Raw genomic sequence first — 8,677 nt, 5'->3', positions numbered from 1 at the left:
ACCAAAATAAAACCTCACTGGATGAATTTAAGGTCACCACTCCCAAGAATCCACTATTATCAAAACAAGTGGTTACAAGTAAAAGGAATCCTAGTATCTAAAACCAACCTACAGTTGAACTCTTACCCTAATACCTAATTGAACTTGTAATGTAGTGGCAATCTCTCATTTCAATGCACGAATCCTAGTACGTGATTAACCAATGATGTACGGATCCCAGTACGTGACTAACACACCAATCTTGAGGAAGATGTTGGCTGCAAAGTTCTTCAATTCATCAACATGAAGATTAAGAAGCTCCTTGGTTACAAAATCCTTGGCATAAAGACGCATATCTTCTATAGAGAGAATGATGAACTAGGGTAATTTCTGTCTCCGGTTACAATATGCGTGTAGAGATACAACAACACATTTTGCAACTCTAAGACGGCCCTTAAAATAATCCTTATATATGTCTAGGGTTGTGAAAAAATAAATCCTACATAAATACACTTGGATATGCGTGTAATCAGATCTGAAAAATCTGATTTTGTAATTCTCGACAGATACAGCTTCTGTCAAGATGCTGTCGAGCTTCAACATTAAACATTGATAGATAGGCTTCTGTCGAGACATTTGTCGAGTTTTAATGAACAACACTCCTTCACTTGTTTCTTGAATAGACTTGAATAGACTTGCATGACTTTAACATTTGACTTGAACGACATGTTTCTTGAAGTCTTAAATCATCTTAGATCTACCAAATTACAAGTAAAATGTATTTTGTCAAAGAATTAGCCAATTACATCAATAATGTCCCTAATAATTTTTACTGACCTAACCTAACCAAACAACTATGTATCATGAAATCAAATAGATTTTGACTTCAAGTATTAGAATTAGATTAGGTAGGTAATGGATTTCATTATAGACAGAGTTGTAAGGTAATTAGCTTCTCTTTCTTTGTTAGTAGTAGTTCAAGGTTCATCAAATTTGGTTCCGTTAGGCTTATCTCGACTTTTCTTTGAGCTTGATGAAAATGGCTAAAATAGCTTCCACTTTATATGATTATTAATCAAAGAAAAAATTATTCTATGTATCAATCCTTACACCTCCTACTACTGGTGGTGTGATAGCCAATTTTGGTATGTTTGGCGATATCATTATTGTTGAACCCAATGCCTACATTGCATTTGCGGGTAAAAGAGTAATTGAACGTTTAGAAAATATGATTATAGGAACTATAGGCAGAGCAATTAGGCAAAAATTGATTCAAACTCCTCAAAATTTAGTAACTTCAACTTCATTAACAACCACTTATGAATCTTTTTTTGGATTACACCCCCTATCTCAAGTTTGGGATTGAACTAATCCATTAACGCAAATAGTTCATGGGAGAAAATTGAATTATTAGAGTGCTATCTTGAGCATTTTAACTTTTTAAGTCTCTTTTCAAGGTAGATCTTGGTGTCTACATTGACATCCTAGAAATGAAAAAGCTTATTCCCTGCAAGACTATTACATCCGAAGATAATACTTTCCTTTGTTCACTTCATGATGTCTCTAAGATAAAAGATGTGTTGTTCAGTTAATTGGGTTATTTCCAAGTTCTTGAGCCAAATATCTTCTCTGTTGCTTTCTATAATCACTATTTGGATATTATTTGTGTTGATCTTATAGGTGTAGTCCAAAGCCTTTTCAGCTTTTGGGAAGACTATTGATGGAAGTTAATCATACGTTCTTGACCCTCGTTCCCAAATCCAAAGGTGCTGCTATGGTATAACATTCGCCCCATTAGCCTTTGTAATATGACCTATAATGTTATATCCAAGCTACTAGCGAATAGACTTAAGAAAATCTTCCCAAAAATTATTACTCCCTTGCAAGGTGCTTTTATCCCTTTTAGAATTTCAAGACAACACGATGATTACTTATAAAATTATCCACTCTTTGAAAAGGAAAGAGGTAAAGTGGGCTATGCGCCTATGCAGCCATTAAGATCGATACGGAGGTCTACAATAAGGTTGAATGGAACTGCATTCTACGGGTGCTAAAATGTTTTGGTTTCTCTTACTAATGGTCGTCCAATGGGTTTCTTCAAACCTTCCAGTTACGATTTCCGACACCAATTATCACAAAATTAATCAAATTTTAACTAAATAATTAATTAATTACTATCAAAATTAAAATTATTAAAACATCAAACAAGTAGAGTTCACATGAACACCAAAAATGATGACGCAAGAAAACTTATGAAAATGTGGTTTCATAATGAAAAAACCTGGAAATAGAATGGAAGTTTATACAATAGACATAACTCTAAATCTACTGTTACTTCATGTAGTACTTACCCACATGACCACACGTAGCTCCAAATGCATAGACTCTTTTACTGTGAAACTGTTGTACACAAACCAATGGCAGAGTCAGGATTTGACTTCTGGGGGGCAAAATTTATATACACTATGCATGTATATTGAAACACACACATATTACATATATGTTGGGTAGTTGTAAAGGAATTTTTTTTTTTTTGGCATAAATAAGCCATCTTATGTTTTTTTTTTTTTTTTTTTTTTATATATATAGTAAAAATTTCATTTATAAATGAAAATATTTTTAGTAATTAAGTATGAACACCAAATACAACTAACGTAAGTTTGTGTTATTATATAATTATCTCAAAATTTTGGTTTATTATATAAAATTTTATGAAGTAGGATAATTATTACATAAAGAATTTTTTTTTACATGGTGAAGTGGAGAATTGACACCAAGTCCCAGCCAAAGCTAGTTGGCTATTATCTGCATGCCAGACTAGCCCCAAGCCAAAGCTACGTGGCAATTATTTGCTCTCTAATACTTAAGAGATGCACCTTTTTTCTACCAAAAAAGACAACGAGATGCAACTTTGAGATGGATATATTGGCAAACGAAATACAAACCTTCTTCTTACTAAAATTTAAAAGCCACCCTACTATTTTTTTGCCGAGTCTGGGGGGGCAATTGCCCCCCCTCGACCCCCTGGCTCCGGCCCTAACACAAACTAACCTATTTGTAACTTTGAGATCTCAACTCAATGGTTTTAGCTAGATTAGCAACTATGGTTGATTGAATGTAGCAACTTTGCTTCATGACTAGATCTGTTGTTTACACATGGTCTCCAACTGTAGCTCCAAAAGGGTATGAAAAATCTTCAGATCTTTGTACAGAACACTACCCCTTGAATGTAAAAACGTGCTCTATGGTTTATATTTATATGTGCTTAAGATCCATTAAAACCTTAGATCAAATTGCTGAGAAAAGAAAACTAGTATCTATAATTTGCACGAATCTTGATCAATCGAGATGTGCATCTTGATTGGTCAAGGTAATTGGATTCTAACCTGTCAGCCTACAATCAAAATGTAGTCTTCTATAGTTTAATTTATTGATTTCTTAAGCCTTCACCCTATTTAGAACTTCATTTGTCTTGTTTTAAAGATTATTTCTGTAAAGTTGTGATTTATAATTATTTTGTGTTGGCTTTAATTTCGTGCCAAATTTGATTATAATTTTATTCAATCTTTTATACCTTGTATTTATGTGGGATTTAATTGTAAGGGTTGTGTAATAGAGAGAGAGAGTGTGAAGACTCAAGCATTTGAAGACATAAGAGTTTTCGCGGGTAGCTCGCGACTAAGCATCCCGCGAAGTGATGCATGTGCCTTGCACATGACTGGAATGCGAAGAGTCATGACCGATGGTGACCGCTGGTTTTCGTGAGTGTCTTGCGGGTAAGGCTTTCCCGCGAGATACTCGCGAAACAGTCTGTTTTGTTATTTTGTCCTATCTGCTCCGCTACATCCTCATACACACTATATATACCATCATTACTCACATATTGAGTAGCTTTTGAGAAGAGAAAACCTTAGCCTCAAACCCTTGAGAGTGTGAGATTGTCATACCCATAATTCTACACACCATTCATTGTGGTTTTTCTCTACTCCTACCTCTCCATTTCCAAATCCTCGAGAGATTAATAGCCCAAACACTTACCACACCCATATTAAGTGTCTAGTGAGTTTTTGGTGCTGCTAGGAAGCATTGGAAGAAGCGAAGCATTGGAAGAAGCCAAGCTTTGGCGAATGCAATCGGGCACATTTCGAGATCCGGAAAGCTAGACAAGACACAATTCCGAGAAGTCTTGTTGGAGTAGGAGCTTGGAGGGCTTAAGTGCACTGGGTAGACTAGGCTTGGAGGGTCTTTTGCTATTCATGTATCCCAACTTATTGTCTAGTGGATCGATTTATCGCTCGGAGGGCGGCGGAGAGGTTTTTAGCCGAGTTCTTCGGTTTCCTCTTCGATAACACATCGAAGTGTTATCTTGTGTTTGCATCTCTCTTCCCTACTCTTTTAGCTTTCATTTTACTGCTGTGCTTTAATAAATATGGCTTAGAGTAATTGTTTTGTTTGTTCGCTAGTATTTACTCTATTTTGCATTTAGTTTAAGTTAGAATAAAATCAACCGAGCCGTAATCTTTTAATTTGGGGTCTAAATAGCTCTTGTGTTTTTAACACAAATCCAAGCTTTCAATTTCAATACTAAACAACTAGACAAACCAAGTTCTATAGGTTACATTTGTTCATGGTTGCCAATCTAAAAATATAGACTTTACACTTTCAAAGATCTTAGACAAGCTGATCCCATTGCTTTCTTCATTTTATCCTTGTTATTGATGTTCTCTTTAGTTTAATCATTAACTTGGAATCTCAAGGCAAGATTAAGGGCATGGAGGTAGCAATAGGTAGCCCACAAATTTCTCAAGGCAAGATTAAGGGTATGCAAGAGGGAGCCCACAAATCTCACTTAATGTTTGCAGATGATCTTATGGTTTATTTTTTCTAAAGCTTCAGAACAAGACATTAGTGCTATCATAGAAGTTATGTAGATTTTCAGGAGCTACTATGGGTTAAAAAAAACCCACGTATAATCGTGTGTAACAAACCTTGTAATGTGTGCAAATCGACACTTTCATGTACCTGTAAATTACCAAACAAAATATGTTTTTCTCAAACCAAAGCACAAATATGAGGTTTTTGCAGAAATGTGTCTATCCACTTTTGGATCTCTCAATTGCACACTCATGAAAGCCTTAATGCACGTGCACCAACTTGTGCTAGAGTAAGATGAAAACTCGAAAGTTTGGAAGGTACCAGAATCCGAAGGCCATAACTTTTGATCTAGACCTTCAATTGATGCAAACTTAGTATCGTTAGAAATGTAATTTCATAAATTTCAAACAGTAGCTTATCTGTTTAGCTTCTAGACTAGGAAGACCATCAAAATGTCCTTTAGGGTTTGTTTGGTTGGGGTGAAAACAGGGAAGATGAAAACTATGGTAGAAAATGACATTTTACACTATTTGGTTGAGAGGGGAAGGAGGAGAGAAAAGTGGTGGGACCCACAAATTTTCTCTCCTCCCCCTTCAAAATACAATCTCTCCAAATTGGAAAAAAAATTTGAGTGAAAAGTGAGAATTTTTTTGTTGACAAAACTGCCCCCACTTTTCTAGTTTTTTTTTTTTTTTCTTTGCTTTTTTTTTCTTTTCTCTCTTGACTTTTTCACAATAGTTTTTTTTTTTCTTTTTTCTTTCTTTAGTTTAGTCCAGTTTTGGGTTTTTCTTTTCTTTCTTTTTTTTTTCCCTTAATTTTTATTTTTATAATTAAAAAAAAAACACTTTTGGATGATTTCTTATGTTATTTTTTTGAAATGTCTACTTTCATCTATACACAATTTTTTTTTAAAGTATAATGTATTACTTTCTCTTTTATTTAAGAGGGACATGATAGTAAATTTATACAAATCTTATTTTCAACCAAATCAAAAAGTTTTCCGTCCCTCTACTTTTCCACCTTCTCAACCAAACACAACTGAGGAAAACTAAAAATTTTTCTATTCTCCCACTTTTCCATCCTCCCTCTATTTTCTATCCTCTCACTTTTCTATTCTCCCAACCAATTAGACCCTTAAGTTAAGAGTAAAGTTGAAAGTTGCTCAAAACTGGCATGCGAGGCTTGCAAGACTGCACATGATGGACACGTACCAACTCATGAGCCTCACATGTTTGATTGCTCAGTTCCCTCTATGACTGGGACCCTACCCCACCTCATTTCAATTTTCAAGACAACTTTTGCCCTCTCGAGCTAACTACTTCTTGTTTTGCGGCTTTATAGATTATAATCTTGTTAACATAGTTGTGACTTGTGATGATGATGTAGAAATTTTGTGATATTACCAATACTAGTGTCGAAAGAATACCAATAATATGCATATTTATGGACAAGAATAAAATATAGATTATATTTCTAAAGGACAAAAAAAAAAAAAAAAAACACTTTAGGTTTTATTTTTGTCCCTATAATTTCAGCAAAAAGGTTAATAGAAGTGGACATAGAAAAATGCTAGGGACACAAAAAATTCTATAATTATTGTCATAACTTTTCATGTGACGAACTGTGAATGGTGAAGATCAAATAGTGGGTTTACACCTTCATCACTCACAACTCGCTACGTGGCAAGTTGTTGTAAAATTTGTGTAATTTTTTGTGTCTCTAGCACTGATCGTGGATACAGGTGTTCACAAACCACACAAAACGTACCACAATCACCTGCAAAATGGTATAACCGCACCACACCGCATGATGCAGTGCAGTTTGTGGTTTTATAATAAGGAAACCGCACAAATTGCTCAATACCGCACCCTCTCTATATACTAATATATTTATTTTTAATATTAAATATATTATTAATAGTTTAATAAGCCTAGTTTTCAAAAAAAAAAAAATTTAATAACCCTAGCAAGTGTTGATTAGGAAATACACTCCAAAATAAAGAAAAATGGCTCAATAATTTAAAACTTGACCCCAAAAAAAGGTAAAATATTAGTTTTGGGCTGGGCTAGAAAAACACAAAATTTGAAAAATATATTGATTTCAAATTGCATTTTATATACCACACTATATATGTAACTACAAAAATGAGATGTGATGCGGTTATGGTTTTGACTAAATTCTAAACTGCATTGCACCGCACGTGTGACTGCAAAAATGAGATGTGGTGACGTTATAGTTTTGGCTAAACCGTACTACAAAGTTTGTGGTGCTAAAAATAACCCAAAATCGCACTACACCACACCACACCACGAACACTTCTATTTGTGGACATCAGGAAAAAATCTAAAATAATTTAAATTTTCATTGACAAAAATACAATATTTTTTTAATTTAAGGATGAAAATAGGTTATTATTATTATTATTAACTAAAAAGATTTTCTTAAGACACGTGCAACACATAAACCTTTTTAAGTCCCGACAATGTTAACTTGCAGGGGGCAAATCACCGTGTAGGAGGAGAATACTTTGTTTGTGTGTCTATGTCTAGAAATGGTGGGAGTCTCACCACGTTGCCTTCCACTCTTCCTCCACATGTTTAGCCCATGGTTGGTTGGGCTTTGGCCAGACATTATGTATTGATCCCTTAAACTGAATCTCTAATTTGACTTATGACCATATGATCTTTCTTCCACATAATATACAACCAATTTTATTTATTTTTATTTTGTTTTTGAGAATCGACAAGCAATCTAACAATGAAGCACACTTTTTAGACTTTTTATTATTATCAGATTTTCTTTTGTTTATCTTGGGGTGTTTTGGGCAATGAAATCTGTTCCATTAAAGCACTGATTTCAAATTTCAAATTCCAAGTTGCAACCCAAATGTAGGAATGTTTGTGGCCTTTGGGCCCACTCTACCTTTTGTGGACTATTCGAAAGGACACACTTTTTGAGATATGCCAAAGCCTAATAAGATGTTAGTTTGTTTTCATTGGGCCCATTCTTCTTTGAATGGTCCATTCAAGATTTGGTTAGTGTTAGTGATATTTGATAGCAATTGTCCTCCCTCCCTTGCTCACACTAAAAATTTAGTGGCATTTGTAATAAGTGCAGAATTATGAGTTAGTCGAATCAAAGAATTATGCAATGCACGGAAATCCAATAATTTTTTAGGACAATAGGAACCAAAAAATTCAATGTGAAACATTCAATGGCTTTGCACAATGGAAATAGTACTTTTGTTGGATTATATGTTTTAGGTGAAAATCCTATTTTGGCCCTACATTTTGATAGCAATCAATTTGGTTTATATTATTTTCAAGTTGCAATTAATTTAGACCTTACATTTTCATATATAGGTAGCGTTTGGGTATTGCGTTTCTTGCTGAGCGTTTTCTGCGGGGTTTTTTTTTTCCTTGGACGCGCGTCTGGCACTGTTTATTGTCTATGAGCAGTGATTTTAGACTTATGAACAGTGCCAAACGCGTGAACAGTAAATTTTTTTATGGTTTTCAGTTTTCAATTTTCAGCAAAATAAGCAACATCCAAACGAACTCATAATTTTATATTTCTTCAAATAAAAAGTTCTATAATAATTTTCTCATTCAAGGAGCAGCACATGCCTATAAAATGAGGAGCAGGGTCTGTAAAAAAAAATAATAATAAATAAAGGCCTCATATTACAGGAAGCCCAAATAAAACGAATCCACGGAGCTCACTATTGTGAGAATACCAACTGGGCCTTAGCTGTCTTCTTTACTTATAATGTCACCACTCGTTCATAGACAGAACCACCTGCTTTGCTCCATTTAGGTGATAA

This window comes from Castanea sativa, chromosome 7 (genome assembly GCF_040712315.1).
Source record: "Castanea sativa cultivar Marrone di Chiusa Pesio chromosome 7, ASM4071231v1".
Taxonomy (NCBI): Eukaryota; Viridiplantae; Streptophyta; class Magnoliopsida; order Fagales; family Fagaceae; genus Castanea; species Castanea sativa.
This window is presented reverse-complemented; position numbering follows the sequence as displayed.